This window comes from Pocillopora damicornis, chromosome 3 (genome assembly GCF_964200805.1).
Source record: "Pocillopora damicornis chromosome 3, jaPocDami1.2, whole genome shotgun sequence".
Classification (NCBI taxonomy): Eukaryota; Metazoa; Cnidaria; class Anthozoa; order Scleractinia; family Pocilloporidae; genus Pocillopora; species Pocillopora damicornis.
Window position 1 is genome coordinate 15,210,914 of NC_142672.1, and position 23,434 is coordinate 15,234,347.

At 39.2% G+C, this 23,434-nt stretch overlaps 1 pseudogene; it reads left to right on the plus strand.

The window, feature by feature from the left end:
• Window positions 1-3,124: 3,124 nt before the first annotated feature.
• On the plus strand, window positions 3,125-10,032 carry LOC149048471 (sulfotransferase 4A1-like; annotated as a pseudogene).
• Window positions 10,033-23,434: the final 13,402 nt, after the last annotated feature.

Here is a 23,434-nt window from a genome sequence, read left to right on the forward strand (position 1 = left end):
GTCCATCAATACTGGAACTGAAAAAGACTCATACTGAATCAGCACTCTTCCTGGGTCAATAGATTGGAACCATACATGTATGTGTCATGCAGTATGGACAAAAATAAATCATGTCATCATTTTCTCTAAAAAGTTACATCTCAATCTGATCAATAGAATACATCTTAGCAAAGGAATCCAAATTTAGCCAAACAACACAAAAATTAAAAAAAGAAAATTCATACAAGAAGGTCAGTATAGTGACCCTATAGGATCATTATATTTGTGATCTATGAAGCTGTGCCTGGCCATTAAAGTGAAACAACACTGATAAGAAGACAACTAATATAAAGTTGAACCTCCAATATCCAGATTTGTGGATACTGGGTTAAATAGCCTAGAAATTTTGAGAGTCCGGATAATTGAAAATATTATTATAAATGAGTTATAAAGATAGCTGAATTGACATTATTTAGGCACTATTTAACAAGAATCAACGTACATTGTCATGTCATTTTGTATCATTGCCAAAATTTGCCAAAGTATATACAAAAATGTTTTACAATGACAACGTTTTATGAGCTAAAATGCTGAAGTAAATAAGTTTGTTTCAAGTCGATACTGACAAGGTATAAATGTTGTAAATCATATCATACTTTGAGGCTGCATTAATGAAATAGCGTCAACATTGATTGAGTACATCTTCTTTGTTTGCTGGGAAAAACCCCGGAAGGAGAATGCAATGTAAAATGTGTTCGATTCCGAGAGATGGCTAGAGGCGAAATGGATTTCATTTGATCCTTAAACCGCGGTTAATTTCGCTGAATATTGAAGAATTCCCTTGAGTTCTGTGGTAGAGAATATCAAAAACAGCCCCTCATCAGTCATCAATAGAAGACAGGTACCCAGCACACACGCGCTGCTCGGTTCAGTTGTTTTCACATAAAAATCGTTTCGTTCCCTTACCTTCAATGCTGCATCATGTCTGAAGCTCATCTTCAGTCATAATCTTCAAAAAAGGATCTAATACCGTAAATCATCTCAAGTGCGAGAAAGTGAAAGTGTTTGTGTTTTTCCTCACTTCCTGGTTGTCTCGTCCAAGGCCTTCTCATTCTTTAATGCCTAACCAAGGCCTCAGCCCAAATCAGCTCTGAGCTCGTAGGAAGTTGTCATGAACGAATTAACTTTTATGTTCTCTACTGTTGAAGAAGATGTGAAGTGACCCCACTACATATAGTTGGTACTATTGACAGAATGGATGGCAGCGACATTTACTGCATGTGACAAGCTGGTATTCAAGAGATTGTCTTTACTACCAGTATATATTACTACTAGTATATATTATCAATCTTTTTTTCTCTTCAGGCAACTTGCCTCGATTAGCTTATGCTATATGCAGCTTGTGTCTATACCTTTTTTACAACTGTAAAATTACGAATAAAGTTTTTGAAAGTTTTTTCCAAATTTCATTGGAAAAGAACAGGAGGAGTGATCAGGTGAAACATTGTCATGTTCCTTAAGAGTGTTTGAGCTTCTGATGAGAGCTATAAAATATCTTAGAGTGTCTGAGATATGATTTGTCTGCCATAAAATTTCAAATAGGCATCCAAGCTGATGGCCATTACTGCAGAATATGCAATGCATGCCTCATTTCCCTAAAATCTGATAGATGGAAATCATCCGTTTTCCTACAGAGATCTACCAACCTCTCCACATTAGTTCAATCAGACCTTATTTAGTCTTGTTCCTAGGAATAAAAAAGGCTATTGGAAAAATTTTTTTTATCCTCGCTGTTAAATATCAGCCTTACTGGTTCTTTATTGTTTAGCATGTAATAAGAGTCTTTTCAGACCATCGAATTGTCACATAATTCTTGTAATTTATGGGGTTGGAGAATAAGGCTGCAAAGAGTGTATACGATTTTGTTGTGCAGTTGAAATGATAAAATGAATGTGATTTTGATTGGGAAATAATCGATTTACTTAACTATTTATGTTACAGCTGGAAGCCCAAATTAGTACTTGTTTTAATTCACAGTTTCCCCACGTCATTGATCACTCGACTTTGACCCTTTTTGTTTTGGTAATTGGCCCCGCTGGTTGTGATTCACTTGAAGAAAATCTTTTGAAACAAAACATAAACATCTGTAAACTTTAATTTCTGGCTAAAACATTGCAGTACAGTTGAAGCTCTAAAAAACCCACACAGGAAGGTGAGTACTTCAAATGATCAACGATAAGACATAGTTTGATGCTACACTGGTTTGCAGATTTAATGAATGTAACCGAAGAAGTTACAATTCATAGACCCAACGTTTCGACATTCCTGTCTAGTGCCTTCATCAGGGGGTGATCTAAACGCTGCAACAAGAGGTCCTTTTCATATGATCACTAATTAGCGGTTAAAAGAGCACCAAAAGGCGGTTTTTCTTTGCAAAAAGGAAAATTCAGCTTTATCGGAGCATACTTGCCTAACCAACAATACAATTGGGTGGGATAATTCTAAAAATTATCACCACTAATCGGCGTTACCACCAGCGCCTTTGTTTGGAGGCTTGGCATATTCTCTCCGCCCACGCTCCTTTAAATCGTGACGATGGCGGTTTGCTTCCTGACGCCTATTAACACCTCGTCAGAAAAAAGGCCGCTAATTAGTGATCATATGAAAAGGACCTCTTGTTGCAGCGTTTAGATCACCCCTGATGAAGGCACTAGACAGGAGTGTCGAAACGTTGGGTCTATGAATTGTAACTTCTTCGGTTACATTCATTAAATCTGCAAACCAGTGTAGCATCAAACTATGTCTGATTGTCCACCTGGTTGCCGTGTGAACTTTAATATATTTGATCAACGATAAGTTGAGATAGCAATGACACGATAAAAGTGTACCATCCAATTCGTTTGTGCTCTTTGACAGGCCTCTTGCATCCTTCACAAATAACATCATCTACATCGATCGCCCAAACAATCATAAGACAAGACTTTTGCTTTTTGAAAATAACTTCCTTCCACTCACCACACAACAATTTTAAGACTTTGCCGGTAAGTTACAGCAAGTAAAATGAAAAGAGAAGTTGTCTCAAATACTCGATCCATTGATGTTTTCCGACGTATTTTCCTGCTTCTATTCTTTCGCGATTACCGACATGGGCGCATGCCAGCGGTTTCTCGCATCAAACTAAAATTTGCTGGATATGAGCAACAAAATGCCCCTCAGCTATATAAGCCTCTTCAAATTTCAATCATCGGCCTGTAGAAGAGAATTTTGAAATTCGTTCATCGTTCGTGCAGGAGTGACACCTTGTCTACTTTTTCAGTTCTTCAGGAAAGTGAAGGGGAGTGGACTTCAGATAAAACTGTTGAAGTCTTGAGATTAAGAATTCCTACATATTTCGTCCCTGATCCTCAGTTGCTTCATGACTTTATTACTGGTTTTCAGACCAGACCGGACGATGTGTTCGTTGTAAGCTATCCCAAATCAGGCGAGTTGTGTCTACTGACAACGTTTGTTTGTATCCTTCATAAGAAAGATGGTCCTTTGAGTCAGATAGCGGTCAATCTGACTCTAATGTTTGCTTCCAATCAGCAAACGTGGGATTTTATCAGGGTTTTTATTAGGAGCCGGGTCCCGGGTACCGACACCCGTCTACTTTGAACAGAGTACTCGGCTACTTAAAGTACGAAATGAAAAAAAGGAAATCGTTATGAAAAAAATTATCAACCTCAACTAAATATTAACTCTTCCCTGTAAGTTTAAAAGCCCTTTTCTGCACTTATTTATCAATTAGTTGCCATCAGATTGTGGAAATAAAATTTACACTGACGAGAAGGCGCTGCGCGTCGATAAGGACCTTAAGCAAACCACGACGGCGACGGCAACGAGGACATGGAAAAACGAAAGATATAATGGGCAGAACATTAGCTCATCACGTGCGTTTTTTCATTTCTGAGTTGTCCTATGCAAAACAACAACGTGACATCACCCAATTTGCATCGTCTGCGAACCGAAACCGCGACGGCAAATTATTTTAATTTCTATTTGGAAATTGGAACTCAACGCTTCTCTGATACCTAATGCTGAGGTTGAGGTGTGGCGCCGTATGAGACAGTAAATTTTGAAATTCTAATCATAGGCAGAAATTCATTTTTTAATTGAAGTCTTCCTTAGCGTTGCCGCCCTGACTGCTTAAGGTCCCTCACAGCGTTCTTAGAACTGTCTCTTCCTAAAGTGCCTAATTAGCTATTACATATCAAACTCATGGGGTACAAATAGTCTTAACATGAATGTAGTGACCACGCCCATTTCAACACCCTATTCAAATCGAGTGTAATTTTCGAATGTTTCACCATCCTGCGGATTCTCTACGGAAAAAGCACTCAAGGTACCTCTGAAATATTAAACTATAATATTGTGGCTTTTTATTTCGCTAAGTTTCTAACTTGAAGGTAAAGTTTTTCCCTCGTCATTTTTACCTGAAATTAACAAGGCGTTTTTGATCAAAACACGACCGAGGGGAGGGTCTCGGGCGATATCTCTTTTATGCAGGCGCAAATTAAAAGTGTACCGCCAGAATAAAAAAGAGGAACAAATTTCCTTTGTTTTGATATGTAAAGTGTCGAACAAAAAGCAGATTTACCCTCGTCAAATGGCCTTTTAAAAACAGCTGTATCTTCCTCCTTTTGATTTTTTCCTGTTTTGTAAACGTGAAAGCAGTAGGAGAGAGATCGGGAAACTCAGAAAGCACTTCTGCCATCGTTTACTTACAAGATAAACAAGTAAGATTAGTGAAGTTCGTTGAAGCATGGAGTCTAAATAAATGCCTTTTTTAAGCTTGTTTGCTGGATTTTTCGTAAACTTTCCCGATTAATTTTTCGTTTCAGCTCACTAATCTATGCTATTTCAAAGCAATGTAAAGACGAAGACGGAGAACCATGGGTCGGTCCTTTCAACAGTCGTAAATAAAGTGTTTGAGCAATCAGGTATACGAGGTGTAATAATCAATAGCCGCATATCAGAAGTCTTCAGAAAGAAAGTATTCTGTCTTCAGAAAGCTGTCAAGAAAGCTAGTAATCGTGGCGGAAGGCAATTAAATGCACTTCTTGGCAAGTTGGAAACGGGCCCTCGGTATCGATTTAATAATATATCGATCTCAATATCATACAGTTTCGTATCTTTCTTCCGTGGATTCGCCTTTCTAACGAGGGTGTACCTTGAGTATTCATTGCAAAATCGCTTTGTTTTTTTTTAAATTCCCTCTTTGGCTTGTCCGCCATTTTGAAAATTCGTAACGTAGAGCATGCGCATTACGTGGGGTTAGTGGTTGCGTACACCTGGGACCAAGAAAAACAAATGTTCGTCGCACTAGGGAAAGAGTTTGATACGATAACTCTTAAACGTGACGTGCCATAAAAACAAGTGCGTTCTGCGGAGTCATCATGACAAGCGAAAGTAGAACTCATGCAAGCTCTCGTTTGCACATGAAAAGTCAAGTGCGATGACCTAAAATATTAAATTTATGTTTTCCGGTTTGAATTGGACCACAGCCGGTGTGAAAGTTTTTTCGAAAATTACGTACGCTTTCTATACTTTCCATCATTTAAACTGTTCGTAAAACACTTTTTATTTTTCTGAAATACAATTCAGAATATAAAATAGACAACAGGAGACGAATGCCACAGTGAAAGATGCTTATTAGCTGACACGTGCCTCTCAGTAAGCCAACATTTAATTGGCTTTAAAACTCAAACATTCCGAGAAATTGAAAGAAACTTCTTTCCAATTTAATTTTCATTCTAAATGAATTTTCACTACTTAATGTTGGCTTACTGAGACGTACGAGTCAGCTGATAAGCATCTTTTACGGCGACATTCGTCTCCTGTTGTTTATTTTATATTCTGAATTGTATTTCAGAAAAAAGAAAAATGAAAAAAAAAAAATTTCTGCCTATAATTAGAATTTCAAAAATGGCTGCATGTGTTTACCGTCTCATACAGCGCCACACCTCAACTTCAGCATAACGTATCAAAGAAGCGTTGAGTTCCAAATAGAAATTAGGGCCTGTTTACATGGAGGTGGGGACCCCAGGTAGGTGGGTAACCCGCCTAACTCGCTTGTCCATATGATTTCTTATTTTATTTTGATCACGTTTACATGATAGGTGGGGTGACCCGCCTAAGCGGGTTGCCCGGTCTGGCAGGTAGGGTAACCCGGTCAGCCGGGGTGACGATTTGCTATGTAAACGTGTTAAGGTGGGGTAACCCGCATAGCCGGGGTCGCGTTCGTGGTAAGAAGCTCAAAAGCGAAACATGTGTGTTTTAAAACTTCGTACATTTCCTAGCCGTCTCACGGCAGAAATCACCAGAAACCACAACGGACACACAAGGAGTGTAAAATGTTCACATTTCAGAATATTTAGCGTTGTAAATCGACCATATTTGATTTCCCAAACTATTCCGTATAACTTATTAAGTCAACGGTTCCTCGCGAAACCAAGCACCGCGTAACACAACGCCTTCATGAATAAATACGTACGTGTCCGAGAATTAATCTTTCGTCTTTTTCGAGATGTGAGCTTGGGACGCCTCTGCTCAAACTCCTTAATTGCAAGCGCAACAACAACCTCAAGAAACCTCACCCCAGCACCCCGGGGTTGTAAGACTGCATGTAAATGCGTTTTATTTTTCGACCACGGCTAGGCAGGTTACCTCACCTACCTGGGGTCCCTCTTCCCATGTAAAAAAGGCCCTTAGTTAACAATTGGTTCATGCGTAAGCGTGCGTTCATAGAGATATGAAGCACGCGGGAAGTTTGGAGAGCACGAAAGATGCGTAAGAGAAGACGCTAGAGTAGCTCTCGGCTACGCCGCGAGCAACTCTTACGCATCTTTCGTGCTCTCTAAACTTTCTGCGTGCTTCTTATCTCGATGAACGCACAGCTGAGTATGAACCAATTGTTTTACGACATTTTCAACCCGATGGTTTGCGAAACGGGATGACATCGGCCGTACTTGTTCTTTGTTTTCTTTTTTTTTCGTTCTTTTTGGGGAGTTAAAAACTCCTTTCCCAAAGAAAAAGTAGGCAGTTCTTCCTCATCAGCTGGCTCACAACTTTCCATGTTTAGCTTAAATTGCCGCCATCATATCTTTCGTTTTTCCTTGTCCCCGTTGCCGTCGTTGACTTTGAGTTTTCATAAACTACAAAAGTGTTGTCAGTTCCCTCTTTACCAGTTTATAAGTTAAAGATAACTTGTAACTGTAAGAAGAAAGGAAGCTCTGACAACAACAGCAGTGTTTTGATGAAGCAATAGCTGTGTAGTGAAATAAACAAAATTTTCCCAGAGTACCATTATTTCTTACTATAAATAGATTAAGTATGCGTCATTTCAGGAAGATTTCTTTACCAAATTGCAGGAAAATGCGTTTCTGGGAGACTTAAGTTTTAAAAGTTTCCCTCAGACCCCCCTAAACGTTTGGCCTTCGGCCCTCAATTTTACAGTGTACGTGGCTACTCACAAGGCAATGCCCTTCTACTTTTCAAGGGTAAATGAAAACCCTGATTAAATAAATAAGATTATTTGAAGTAAATAGACAGTTTCCATCACACTCATATCAGGGTGAAGCAACCAGATATGATGACTTGATGGCTAGTTGTCTGAACTCTAAAATCTAAGGTCCATTTCAAAAACACTGACCTGAGTTTCATTGTATAGTTTTTTTAGGCAAGTTAGTCCACCTTCACATTTCCCTTTTCTATTTGGGAGTATAAATATGTGTCATCTTCCTACCATATTGACATTTGGAATTCGGAGATTGTCTAAATCTGTGCTCAGGTCATTCAAAATGATAAAGCCAAAATATGCCTGTCTTTGTTTTTATTCATTTCATTATAAACTTTTTTTTCTTTCATTTAGTTTAATATTGAATACTGTGAGGTTTCCATGGCCATGCTGTAAGAAGCAACGTGAAGTATCAAATTGATTAAATTCTGTATTTGTCTAAGGGACCATCTAGGTTCAAGAAATTGTCTGGCAGATTTATCACAATGGAGAAATCAACAGTGGTAAAATTGAAGATCGTGTCCCATTTGTGGAAGAGGCAACCAACCCAAATTCAACTTAGCCTGACGTTAAAACTTTACCAAGCCCTCGTCCTCTAAAGACCCACTTCTCTTATGAAGCCATCCCTAGAGCTAAAAACAACAACTCAAGCTGTAAATATATTTACATTGCTCGTAATCCCAAAGATGCAGCAGTCTCAAGCCACAAATTTTGTGAAAAGCCTTGGATCCTCAACAGGATTGAATGCACCATGGAAATATTGCTTAAGGTATTGTTTATTGAGGGAAAAAAGTAAGCACATTACCTTTCACAGTTTTGTTTACACCGACTAGGTGATTACTGTCTGATAAATTTTAATTTTTTACAAAATTTTAGAAGTTTAACTAAGGTAGCTGTAGGCCAGAGGAAAAAAGGTATAAGTTCGACTGCTTAGCTTCAGCAACATTGTAGAAACCAGTTCCTTCAATTCATTCTTTGAGCCATTTAACCAAATTAAAGTATTTGTGCAGAAGATATATTTTCATAGAGTTTCCAACCTACAACCAACCTTCCAGTAATTACAGTAACTGTTGTTCCTTCATTTGTGTTTGGCTTAAGGAATTTACTAATGTACTGCTTCATGTGCAAACATAATGACCCAGACCCTCATTCTCCTTAAATGTAGATGGTTTTTCAAACATTATCTAGCTACTTGAAAGAAAGACTTCAGAAGATTCCAAGCCAAAATAATAAAAAAATAATGGTATTTTTTGGGCGGGTTTAATTATTATTAGCCGACCCCAGCCTAACCTTTATTTTCAGGAGATCCATAGATTCAGGGGACACTTGCCCTGGTCCCAAGGGTACCTTTGAATGGAGGTTTCACGGTATGAAATTTGGTTTGACGAGGAATAATTTTCTGAGGAATTAACTTTAGTGCCACTTATCTATTTTATATTTTAATTCATTAGTTAGCCGTGTATAGTCAGTGGAGTGATCATGTTCTTGGCTGGTGGGAGCACAGACGTGATCCTAATGTTCTAATCCTTAAATATGAAGACCTTCAAAGGTATTTGCATTCAAATTATGTTTACCCTCAGTTTCTCAGTGGATGACTCTGGTGGTTTATTAGAGCACTGAGCACTGTGAGTCCAGCTTTTCACTGGATTCCATAAGTGTAAAATATTCAAGTAACAACAGTAACAGCAATAGAAATGACGACAAAAATCGGAATAATTATAATAAAAACATATTTTCAAAACTTAATGAATAAACAAAAGTAGTCATCATATGAACACTTCATCTTTTCCATCAGATATGAAATGTATGAGAAAAGTTTGATAGATGCCTATAATTACTCCTGGGAAGCAAACATTTAAGTCAGATAATGCAATTAAGTAAATTAAAATGTCTTTAATGCAATGGTTCAAGTTTAGCTTCCATCATATAGTTAACTCTCTAATTTTTTGTATTTTGTGGTTTGTATTTTTTTAAGGGAAGGTACATTTTTTCTTGGGGATGGGGGGGGGGGGGGGCTGGGGCCTCAGAGGGGAGGATCATCAGTGAAAGTGAGCACCAAAAGGGGAGGCTCGTACCCCTTTGTTAGCTGTTCAAGGGAAGATCACACACCTTTTTCAGAATCTTTTAATGAGGATTTTCGTGATGTTACTCTCCATTTTTCTTACAGATTAAGCTTTGCTTTTCACTTAATTTGATTTGATTTGACGTTTTATTCTATGTTCTAGGTTACATGTCTACATGTATATTATGCCATGGCACATAGCTTTCTTGTAGGACTTGTGTCGCATCTTTCTTTCCTTTAAATGCAATATTGTGGTGATTAAAATGAAGTTTGAGTTCACCAACTCTAAGGGATGACAACTGGTTTCTGTGATAGAGATCTTCCTACTCATTATCTGTTAGCGGCTCATCTTTTCTCATTTCAATGTCAGTTAGATGCTCAATATAATTTGCAACAAGCTTTTCTGAAACAATGTATTTTTCAGAAAACCCTTTGATTGCCTTTTTATCCCCTGCTTTGAGCTTACCCTCTTGAAACATCTGTTTAATTTGAGCTCGAGGCTGATAATCATTAGGTTTGCGGCCACTCTAACGTTTTCGTACTTCGTAGGTAGTCAAAGTTGGAAAGTTTCCTGCAATGGGGATAGGGTTATGAAGTTGGTGTAGCGGGAGGAGGACTTACAAAGTCTCAAAGTTTGTGATACCACATTCAAACTTCAGCTTTTAAATGTAAATATCCTACACTGACTGTTCACATTTTCTTGTTTCAGCTCGCAGTCCTTCAATGTCGAGATATATTTATATTCCAACATTTTGTGTTCACAAGTGAAATATGTCTGAGGTTTCTACAGCATGGAACTTACAATGTGGTAGTGAGGGGAAGGTCGTACTTTTGTCAGTCACCCAAAGGTGGGGGGAGGGGGCGGGGTTAGGAGTTTTTTTAAATTAAAACGCAAGGCAGGGCCAACCCTTTTTTTTGGGGAAAAATAATACAAAAATTCCTCAGCCCTCCCCTCCCCCTTCCCAAGTATGACAAATATCAAACACTTTGAAACAGTTGACAGCTATCTAACATGAAGGGTCATCTATCTAATGGAAGATACTGGTAAAAATGGGAATGAAGATGCTTAACAATACACCATCTGATTCAGGGAAGTAAAATTATATGCCATAGGATGAAATGAAAGGATGTGGACTTGAATTGGACTTCGAACTGTGACACATCATAATTTATACTTTGCATGGGCACTATGAAAGTTATCATCTGTCTCATACTGTGACAGTCATAACTTTTATTTATAACAACTTTAATTAAATCGTATCAAGAAATAGCCCATTGTTCCGGATCAACTTCTCCAAACAAAAGTCCTGAGTAATTGGTAGTCCTGAGGGACTTTGGCCGAAAGGAGGCGGAAAAGCTCGTAACTGATAATGACATATATAATATATTATTATTAAAAAGGGTTATAGAGTTTATACTGATGACTTTTTCTTGATTACCTGTTACTAAAGGATATGTATTCATTAGTGTTTACAGAAGTGTCCTTTCATGAACTTAAAAAGCTGAACCAAACTAAAAACTCCTCTGCGTTGAACTAGCGTCGGTAGTTTCAAGGATTTCAGTCGGTTTTCATACGGAGTGTCTTTACCAATGGTCCATCTTGTAACTTTCCTTTGCACGCATTCAAGTTTTTCAATCAAATATGCTTGGGTGGATTCCACGCTTGACAGGCATACTCCAGTATTGGACGGATCATGGCTTTAAAACCAGGAGAAAAATGGTTAGCCAGGAAAGTAAAGAGCCGGTAATGCCAAAGCGTTCTATTTTGAGTAGAAGAGGGTCGTGAGGAACTGAATCGAAGGCCTTTTCAAAGTCCAGAAATATCACATCCGTAGAGAGGCATTTATCTAGTGCTTTGGCCCACTCATGGAAAAAGTTATCAACTGAGAGGTACAGAAGCAGCCAGGACGAAAGCCATACTGATGACTACTAAGTAGATTATTTGATCCAATAAATCCAAACATGCGACCGTACATCAGTCTTTTCAGGGTCTTTACAAGCAGACTTGTAAGAGAGATAGGACGATAATTCTTGAAGAGATCTTTTTAACATTTATTCAAAATTGGAATGACGTGAGCAGATTTCCATTCCATAGGCAAGGTGCCAGGCTAGAGTGAAAGTTAAATAAATTTGTCAAGGACCCTGATATAGCTGGTGCAGCCTCGCGAAGCATACGCGCTGATATCCCATCCGGACCATGAACTTTTGTAACGTTTAAACCGATGAGCTACAAGGTTCCAGTTAAAATTCGGTAGATTAAATTCCCCAAGCGAAAGGATATTAGATGATGGTGGAAATTTTTCTAGCGATTGAACCAGTTTAGTTAGATAGGCCATATCACTGCTAGGAGAGCGGTAGTATACTCCAATAAAGTATGATGAGCAGGGATTGAGATGGACTTCACACCAAAGGATTTCACAGTCAGTTTCGAGGTCACAACGTCTGTAACAGCAAATGTCATCCCTTAGAGCTAACAAAACACCACCACCTTTTCCTGACGATCTCTTCGGTAGATATTATAATCAGATGACAGGACTTCTTGATCCATTATATCAGGGTTCAGCCGTGTTTCGGTTATAGCGATGATGTCTAATTCCTTTGTAAAGACTATAGCTTGCAGCTCAATTCTCTTGTTAACAATACTACGGGCATTTAGACTGCATAATTTGAGAGTCAAGGAATTGAGAGGCCCAGGGTTCAGTTGAATATCGTTAGATATTAGAAGGAAAAGAATGAATAGATATTTTCTGGTAGAATATTGATGGCGAAGCATCGATTTTCCAGATTAGTCGAACTTTCGGTGACTTATCCTTGGGAATGTAGTGGCCAAGACGATGAGACCATTTGCGATTGAAGGCCTCTGATAGATAATATCATTACTTGGGCTTTTCAGCAACACGTTGGCAAAAAATAGCGTCAGGAGAAACGAAATAAGCGGAGCCACATGGAGAGCGTCCGCCATAGCCAATTGCCATATCAACTTGTATTACCAAATAACTTACCAAAATAAGTTAACTTACCAATTACCAAACAACTTACGTCATTCCAGTCTAGTGGTCAAAATGGAGAGTCTGCATTTGCAGAGTGACCAATCTTTGAGGGAAAGATCTTTCAATTAATTAAATTTCATTTCAATTACAGACCACAGATAATTTATTGGGCTATTATCCCTGATCTTGATATATGCTCAGGGTATTTTCCCTAATGTGGATATTTTCGTGTGGGACTTCTTTTGTTGACTTTCCCATCAGAGTGTTTTTTAGGTGGAGGACAGAGAGAACCAGATAAAGACTCTGTTAATTGTCTTCCAACAAGTTAATAATCCGCTTCATAATTAAGTTATGACTTGTGAGTACCTCTGAAGTTGTATTAAAGACATCAAATGTACCTAAACTTAATGATAATGATTATTGAGGGAACCTTTTCCTAGAGATATGGTTTTCAAAGGATCTCAACTTTGGATTATAACTGTCAGAGGACTCCAAGTGTATCTCAGCGCCAAAAATCAAACAAGTTGTTGCTATTATAGAGTAATTTTATTTCAGGGATCCAGGCTTTAGGATTGTTTTTATCTCTGTTAGGACCAAGTCTCCCACTAGTTTTCATGACCCCATTCCAGATGTTTTATAAATCCTTGGCTATTTATCGATTAACACGTATTGGATATAACTCCCGTTACAAAGCTGAGACAAATGGCCACTTTGCAATTAGGATGAAAGAGCATCTAGTGACATTTTAAACGTAAGTCGCTTAAGTAATTAACCGTAAATATTTTTGTTTTAACTTCAATGGGAAGAAATTAACCGTAAGCCGTAATTTGACCATCACCCAGTTGAGAGCCTTTTTACAGATTTAACAATACATGTATTTAACAACAACCTAAAGCGTGAACGAGTTGAAGCTTAAGGCCGAAGCAATACGCTACGTGTATATTATAGAGCTGGACAAATAAAGTAAGATACTGACACTAAGAAGACAAGTTAACACAGCCACTAGCTAGAGTATTTTTTTTTTCACTCGCAAGGCTCGTCACAAATCTTTTTTATTACAACTTATTTGTATTTTATTGAGGTAGTGCCCTCGATAGGGATAACCTTCGTCGTTTTTATTCATGTATTTTTGTACATAATAGACATCGTGGTTTTATTTCTTTTGATAACACGATATTTTCATTCCTCGCGTTGACTCGAAGGCGAGGTTTGATTTTTAAGAGAAACAATTACCTATAGCTGAAAAATCCGGTTGAATTGAGACATCAGTCGTGTAAGAATTCATTTGAATAGGCCTTGGAAGGGTTATACCATATGGTAGATATCAGGGTAGTCCATTTGGGCAGTCCTTCCGGGTAGTCCAAGGACAGGGAGTCGTTGTTTCTTCCATCAACGTTCGTCATAAGCATCCCTTCGCCCGCGGGGGTATGACGCCTTGAGCAACATGAGGTGGCAAGAGGTCAGCATTGGGGTCTAGTGCTCAGTGCCACAGCCACCGAAACTTTACGGTCTGCCGAAACTACACAAACCTGGTTTCCCAGTGCGACCAATTGTTTCTTTTTGTGGTTCTCCGACATACCAACTGTCAAAGTACCTGACGACAATACTACAACCGCTCACCGACAAATCCAGACGTAAACTACAATCCACCGAGGACTTCATTAACGCCACTAAGACTGTACAGTTACCTGACGGCTACAAACTAAAGTCATTTAATGTGAAATCGCTTTTTACAATTATTCTACTTCAACTGGAACTACAGTGTACCGAGACTGCTATCCTACCGCTACCGACAGAGGAAATTATGGACTTACTTTACTGACTTTGCCTTACTTCAACTTGCCTTACTTCAACTTACTTTCAGTACAATGGTAAACTCTACAAACAGTTGCACGGTACAGCTATGGGGTCTCCAGTTTCTGTTGTTGTGGCAGAAATTGTGATGCAGAACATCGAGGAAAGCGCCCTTTCGACTTGCCGACAAACGATACCGCTTTGGTTACACTACGTTGACGATACTTTCACTGCCGTTCAACACAACGAAATCGACGCATTCCACTACCACCTTAACGGTCAAAGCACTGACAAACAGTTTACGAGAGGTCGAAGAAAATGGTAAACTACCTTTTCTAGACTTCCTGGTAAGCCGTGACGACAACTCACTACGGACAACAGTTTACAGGAAACCGATATATACCGACAGATTAATGGACGAGTCATCCTACAACCCGACATCACACAGAGCCACTGCTATCAGGACTCTTACGCGACGAGCGCAACTAGTACGCAACACGACAGACAGCTTATCCGACGAGAAAAATTACTTTCACCGTGTTTTTCAAAGAACAACTACAACGAAGACTTCATTCAACGTAACACTCACCGACCTACTACTACTACCGAGGGTAACGACAACCCAACTCTTACGACTACAGCAACTATACTGTACATAAAGGGCATATCTGAGAATATCTCGCGTATCCTACAACCATTCAATGTCCGCGTCACTCACAAACCTATTTTTTAAAGGTTATCAGCCTTTCCCTTGTGATAGATACCAGGGATCCTCTGATGTGGGAATTCAAGTCATGGTGTCATGCTCCACTATGTTCAGTACACCGTACTTGACTCGCTCTGATGGGTTACTGTCGTGGTAAGCGCTGTTTGAAATACGGTCTTAAGCGGCGAAGAAAGAAAATTATGAGAGCACATTAAGTTGCCAGCAATATTTGGAGCAATGACCTTTTCATGTTAATCTGCTGGAGAGGACAGTGTCGTCAGTACTCGACTGATTATTGAACTTCAAAGTGACTAAAGATACCGTTAACTCTCTACGGAACTTGTAACTAAAGGTGAATAAAGAATGGCTAATTTAAAAAAAATGCTCTGAAACAAAAAGAAGGGGAAACGCTTCCAAGGTTGAGTCAGAGGCGAATCACTCATCCTCTACTACTCTTAACGTTCCTTAATTTTTGCTTTTCAGGCATGTACTATCGCTTCTAAGACGCCAATCCCCTCAAGTTGTTTCGAGAGGGTGGGGTTTTCTTTCTATCTTCAATAAGATAAAGGAACTGCAATCTTTGATCATTGCTCGTATTCTCGCCTCCAAGGATTTCCTAGCCACTATGTCCGTTGAGCCCCCACTAGTGCCAGTCTCAAGGCGGTTTCGATAATGAGTATCGTCGACTAAGAACTTTAACACTCTTTCAAGATTGATGTGGATGATATTAGGTTCTAAAATCAAGCATTGTCTTAAACGCAATAGAAAATACTGAATTAACTTCAGGAGTTCGTTTGACGAAATTTCCTGTATGATCTAGTCATTAAAAGTTCCTTTCTAAATAACGGTGTTTAGATTCACGATAGAAATACCAATAATTTTGCAAGGCGATTATGATGATAACAACATGTGTTGAATATGAGATTTCCAATACTATTATTTTTGTCAGGGCTCGTTGTTCTTTCGAATTGATAAACATAAATGCAACAGTAACTGCAGAAAAATCTTGCTGCAATTTAGAGACATAACCGATAAGTGACTCTATCCATTCCCCTCTCGCAATACCTATCATCTGTGAAATCCAGTACACCGGCAGTGAAAAAGATTGCAGAGAAAATCTTGCAACATTCATACAACGCTTGGGAACTAACAATCCGAAGGTGGTGCCTTCTCTTGGAAAGAAAGTGCTTTCTTTTTCCTTGCATTCAGCGGCGTGACTCACTTACTCTAATACTGGAAACTCTCGCGTTCACATTTTGGGTATAGTTCTTTCTCAACTCGGGGAAAACTTTCAATAAAATCAGAGATGTCTTCTTCGGTTGACGAGAAGGTGGAGGCATCATTCTCCTGAGTGACTTCCCTGGCTATTAGCAGTGGCTGACATGTTTCGCAAGTTGCAGTACCTCGAAATGTTCTCCACAGTAAGAACACGCTTCACGCGTGTTTTCCGTATCATCTTGGGCTGCGCATGCACTCAGCTTGGAACATTCAGATACATGTTCAGTTAGCTCAGATACTGGTAAAAATTTGGAACGGAGTGTGCATCTTTCTTTCGATTCTTCTTTCTCAAAACCAGATTCAGTCACAGGTGGTAAAATGGGTGGTAACTATACTAAGAGAGTCGGAACTTAACTTTTGGGCTTTCTCGGTTGAACAAGAGATCTTTGTTACAGGGTTCTACCTGCCCATCCTTTCCCTGCCTGGAGTCGCAACTTGCAACACTCGATTTGTCAATGATGTTTGCTTCAGCACATTTCCCTGAATGATGAAAAATTGTCTTCTCAAACTCATTAATAATTCATGACGTTATAAGCCAACTAGAGCGCCCCATTTGGGTCAGGTGGATGACTTTGAAACTCAATGAAAGACGAGTTGAAAATAATAAGTGCTTCATCACGTTTTCATCACTAGTGATAAAATTGTTCTCAATCTGCATATTGATAGATTACTCAAACACAGCTTAACATGAATCATTAATTTTTAATAAACAATGGCCAGGAAAGACATTTAAAATTACAAACTGACAAGCTCAACTCATTTGAAATTAAAGTTTACAGAACATTACTTAGAGTCACCGACACAGACTGGCATAGTATCCATATCCACATTCTGAGAAAATTTTTTTGTCTGAATATTCCAAGGGATTGAACTCGATGGCTGGGTTCTTTTCCAACATGAATCGGCGAATGCTGCATGACAATCTGGTACAACGTTTTTGGAGGGTATGGATCTTTGGAACACTTTGCTACCTCTTGAACAAATTTGGATAACCAATAGTTCAGCATCAATACGTCTATCTCTATCATGGGCCTAGTAAGCGGCTGAACTCTTCGTACTCCTTTCCAATCCTCCAAAATGCCTACTGCCCACTTATTTTTATATCTGGTAGGCTTAGGTACTGCTCTCTCTACGCAAAGTTCTTCTTCCTCGATTGTTTTCGGGAAGCGAAACCTTCCTTCGGCCATGGCAAAAAAATATGTCAATCACTTTAAGTTCACAACGCTATTGGAATACAAATTTGGTGCAACGCGAAACTATTGGATAATTAAAAACAAAAGCTCACAAATACAATGAATGTCGACTGAATACAACAAATCACATACAAGGCATTTTGAAGAAAAATGGAAAAAAATACAACACTGCATAATTTTGTATTGTTTCTTTGGAGAAGACATTTCAAAAACTCGTGCTTCGGGTTTCATCAGGTTTCCAAACGCGAGAAAACATTTGAAACCACGAGGCCTGCGGCCTCGTGGTTTCAAATCAATCCTAGCCCCATTCCGCGCGGCTATCCATGTATGTTTGACTTTCGCGCAGATCAGGCGAATAAAAAAGGTGTGAGCTCGGGTTAAAAGGTAAACACAAGTACATTCTTATGCCAGCCGTATTCTAAAATCGTCAGGTAAAATGCTCTTTCTTCGAGAGTCCCGTGTTCCTTTTGTTATTAGTATTGCCTATGTTAAACATATTTCTTGTTATTTGTTTTTCCTGTTCTTTCCAATCTTGTAATTAGTCGTTCCGTTCTTGATATATTATGTTCGTAATACTTTACTCAAAAACCACTGGCAATGAAGTGTAAATAAGAAAAGTTCGGTGGAGTCGTTAGGAAATTAATTTCCTCTTAAATTCATTGCCGATGCGTTGGTTACATGGTTCCTTGGATGAGTCTTACGCCTAGAAAACGTACCTCATTGGCGCACCTTGTGGTTTTCGTGCGAAGCAGAAAAGTGTGAATGCATTTAAAGGAGCTCCCAACTGAAAGATCAGTTATGATGTATAGATTAATTCTTATAGAAAACTGACGATGTTGATTCATAGTTCGACAATTAGAAATTCTCGAAAGAGCTCTGTTATAGAGTTTAAAAGCGTAATCAGTGTTTTCAAATATCTGCCTAGCATGACTTTTCTCTCGATCAATAGTCGCTATCCAATCGAGAAGCTTTGTTCGATCCTCTTGATATTTCTCGTAAGCCGCTTGATATATTTCTCAACGGCGAGATCGTGACGCTTCTTCCCCCCAGCAGGAAGAATTATCACTGACGAGGTAATTAGCTAAGTAACCTACTCCAGTGAAGGCGGTAGCATTTAGAAAAGCTCCTTCTAACATTAATGCGATGATTCCCATTTGTATTTCTTTTTCGTACACAAAGAAAATCTTTCAATAGCATTTTAGAGTTCGCTCTTCTAGGTGATCTTTCAGACGCATGGCGTACACCTAGATGGTGTACACCTCTAAGTTTATAATATTTTGTCCAGTTTCTTCTTCAGTCTGTCTTCCAGCCTTATCTTTGGCAGGTTCAATCTACTTCCAATCTCATATTCGACGCAAATTCTCAAGAGGAGTACAAACGCTTCTACGCCAAAGCATAATCCAGCAAAATAGAAAATGCAAAAAGAAAATTTTTTCTGAATTCTGGAAGGATCTTTGGATTTCCTAGATACTCCTTCGTAGCCAGAGAGGCTGCGAAGACCACTGTGAACTTCACATAATTAATCTGATTGGAACTAGGATCTGAAGTCGTAAGCTCTTTGATCACCCTCTTGGCAACCTATCCAAATCCAGCTGCGATTCCAGTTATCGTCGTAGCATCCAAGACCGTTTTAAAAATCGAGAGGACATTTCATGGAAAAAAGGGTCAATCCGCTGTGCAAATTTTATCTCTATCACTGGAATTTTAGAAGGGGCTCGTTCTTTGGAAGATTATTCGGCTTTTCTAAGAGGGTTCATCTTTTTACTTACTCAGAGGAGCCATGATCTCCCTCCTTTTGTATTAGATACTAAACAGAGAAACAAGGAGACTTACAAGTGAAATGATTTGAACCATCCAGATCAAAGTGGAGTCTGGTGAGACTGAATTGGATTTAGAGATTGGCTGCTCTGGTTCAATCCTTTTCGTTTCGCCTCTCTCACTTTTTTTATGATCCGCAAGTCTTTTCTCGACTGCAACTCTTCTTGGATCTATCTCTGGTTTTGTTTTCTTCTCAGTTGAAGGTAACTCCTCTGCAAGTGGAACTTGTCCTTCAGGTTGTGTTTTTAGCGGACTGGTTTCTTTACCATCCATTTTAGAATCACACCAGAGAAAAAGAATCACCGCATAATTTATAATGATGATCTGATGTCCTTTGCCGATGGCGTATAGAAAAGAACTAATGCGGCGATATTCTCTGTCAAAGACTTTGCAATGCTGTTCATCTGCTGTGTGAGTACCCAAACACTTATTCCTTTATGCCTTGTGCTGAGTGAGAAAAGTGAAGTGTTATCATCAAGGCATTCTCACCTTAAATACTGAAGCGCGAACTCCCTCACGGAGGTGTTCACAGACGCAAAAGCGACAGAACTCGAAGCATCTAATAGCAAAAGCGAGGACTCCAAGTTAAATTTTTGGAGTAGGTAAAAAGGCATTTGACGTGCTCACCACAGGAGAGAAAACCGGCCGTCAGCAGTTAAATCCAAAACCTACTAAAGAGACTGAGGGAGCTCTCAGGTACACTCGTTAGAAAGGTTTTAGCCAGATCGATGTTTCTCTTTGTGTTCTCAACCTTTTTGATCTCGCAATAAATTTTAAAAAAAACCAATATTTCGGGGACCGGTTTTTAAAGCGAGTTGAAGTAACGGATGACAGCCATTTATTTCAACGGTCATATACTTCATCGAGAGAGATCTACCTCGATATCTATTTCTCGGGATTTGATAATTTTTATTGAAGTGTCTCGATAAATTAAACATTTACTATAGCATCGTATGATGAATTTTGTGGAGAAAAAGAGGCTCAGAACGGAATATTTTGCGTTTGATCCTTTAATCGTGGTTACCAAAAAATTTTACAGCCGTGATTTAGCTGCCTTGAAAAATTCACATGAGTTCTGTGATAGCGAACGTCAAAAACAGGCTCGCAATCTTTATTTGAAGGCGGGAAGTATTTGACTGTAACACATGCACTACTATTGCCTGCTCAGACCAAGACGCTTCCATAGAAAATATCGTTTAGTTTCCTTACCTTCTTCAAAGCTATTCCATATCTGAGGCCTATCTTAATTGATCTTATTCAAAAGAAAATAAAACAACGTGGAACACATCAATTAAGCCCTGAAACTGTAACATTACCTACTTCCTGTTTGTCTCGCTGAGTAGCAACAAATTGTTAAAAACGCTGCACTAGTCTTCGAATTGTGACAAGGCAATTAAGAGATATTAAGCTTACAAATTACTGATTGGCAGAAATCCATTCCTTACTCTTTGAGAGCTAGAACAGGAGAATCTCAGAAGAAATGCGAGACCGAGAGTTCTGGCCCCAGTTCTCTCCTCACCTGAAGATCTTTCATGGATAGAATGCGCGGGATATCAGGGGTTAAAGGGAGTAAGAAAAGTAATTTTCTGCCGCATACCTTTACCGTATTCCAATCTTTTCAATTAATTCTTTCCCGCTTGCTGTTCTCAGAAATTTCCTAACGGTTCGCCTGATAGCGCGTTGATGTGACCTTAGTCATGTGATCTTCATCATCAATCCTTTCAGAGGGGCTGAAGTTAAAATGTAGTCTTCTTCGGGTGGACAGAAGTCTCAGGTGAGTCTCTTTAAATTTAAAATATATTAGGACATTACAAACATATTTCCTATCCTCAGCCTTCCAATCGAGTGAAGATGGTAGGCAGTCAGCCCTCTTGAGTAAAGTTTTGGCTGCAGACTTTTTATGGCAAATAGAGTGGTGAGAATCGAAAGCGAGGTATTTGTCGGTGTGGCTAGGTTTACAGTAGACACTTGTCTCCAAATTAACCTAAACCCCTCTGGACACAGTTAAATCAAGAAAGGGCTATCCTTTTCACGTTCAAGGGTGAATTGGATGGACGGCTCCACTGAATTAAAATGCGATAGGAGGCGCTCCGCTTCATTTCCGGATACCGCAGAAATAACAGGTAAAATTTCCGCACAGCCCCATACTATTGTAAAACAAATCTGTTTTCCCAATAGCGATGTATTGTTTTTGTCATTGTTTTCTCTATCCAAGAACTGAATCCATAATGTAGTATGGGGCTGTGCGGAAATTTTACCAAATAACATCTTCGACATATCGTTTCCAGAAAAAGGGTTTAACCGGAGAAGTGGCTAAGGCCCTTTGTTCCACGTCTTCCATTACCATGTTGGCAATGACAGCAGAGACGGGCGAACCCATAGCTGTACCAAAAACTTGTTGATAGTAGGTACCGTTATATGCAAATTGCGTGGTTTTGAGGCAAAAAGACAGCAGATGAACAATATCCTCCACAGGCAAAGAAGTTCTTTGTCCTAGGGAAGCATCTTCTCTGAGTCTCTCATCCGCAACCTTAACGGCAAGATCAACTGGGATTTTAGTGAAGAGCGAAACAACGTCGAAAGATACTAATTCTTCACGAGAGTTAAGAGTTTTATCTCTTATGAAATCCGCGAATTTTTGACAGTGTAATCAGTATTCCCAACAACAGGCGACAAAATTTTCGCAAGATAACCAGAAATTGCATAAGTCGGAGAATTAACAAAAGAGACAATGGGTCTCAAAGGAATTCCCAGTTTATGAATTTTAGGTAAGCCATAAAAACGTATACATAAGCTGTCACTACTGTATAACATTTTGTACGTAGAGTCACTCATCTTACCAGCTTTTCTTAAGTCAAGCAACATTTTGTTTAACTTTCTTTGAGTTTTATTGGTAGGATCAGAGGTACACGTTTGAAAGAGCATCAAAAACCGGTTTTCTTTTGCAAAATGGAAAATCCAGCTTTCTCAGAGCACACATGCCTAACTAACCATACAATTGGGTGGGATAATTCTAAAATTATCACCACTAATCGGCGTTACCACCACCGCCTTTGTTTGGAGGCTTGGCATATTAACTCCGCCCACGCTCCTTTAAATCGTGACGATGGCGGCTTGCTTCCTGACGCCTATTTACACCTCGTCAGAAAAAAAGGCAGCTAATTAGCGATCATATAAAAGGACCTCTTGTTGCAGCGTTTAGATCACCCCTGATGAAGGCACTAGACAGGAGTGTCGAAACGTTGGGTCTATGAATTGTAACTTCTTCGGTTACATTCATTAAATCTGTAAACCAGAGTAGCATCAAACCATGTCTCTTTAAATTTCTTTTTACGATTATGCGACAGTCGGGGTGCGTTTGAGTTTCGAAGGCTGGACAAGTGGATATTTCATACATTGAAAAGAAGAGCTGAGTAGCTTCTTCTAGATTGTCACGTAATGCTCCTTGAAAAGCATCTTTTGGGGAAAGTATTGTGTGACATCCTGACGAATGGCTGCGAAGGAGACTAGGAACTGCAGGACGTACCCAAAAAGAGTCATTAGCCAAGCCAGTGAGTTGGCTCCTAATCTAATGTTTTGTTATCGAATGAAATCTGCCGCGAGAAATAGCTTTCAAATACCTGGTCATACATAAAAACATGTCCATGCCGCTTGCAAATCTTTTTCCCTTTCCTAGACTGTTTCTGGAGGTCCGTTCCTATTTCTCATCTATTAACTAGTGTTCTAAAATAACAAGAGTGTCGAAGATGCGTCTATAGCAGTTAAATCTACAGAGAGGAATGAGGTCAACAGTGTTGACAGTCTCACTACGTACAGATGAACAAAGTATTATCAAATTGAATGAAATGATTTTGCTTTATCAAGTGTGTAGCAACACTATAGTGTGGTGTGTTCTACATAAATTGACCAATCAAACTCCACGAGTGAGTGGTTCTATGGTTTTAGTAATTGTGACGCCAACAAGGAATTAGCCCAACGTGCCCTTTGATCTCTTTCTCCAAAAGTCGCTCGGCTAATCAATTTGGGATATAACACAAAAAGTTGGCAACCAGACAAATA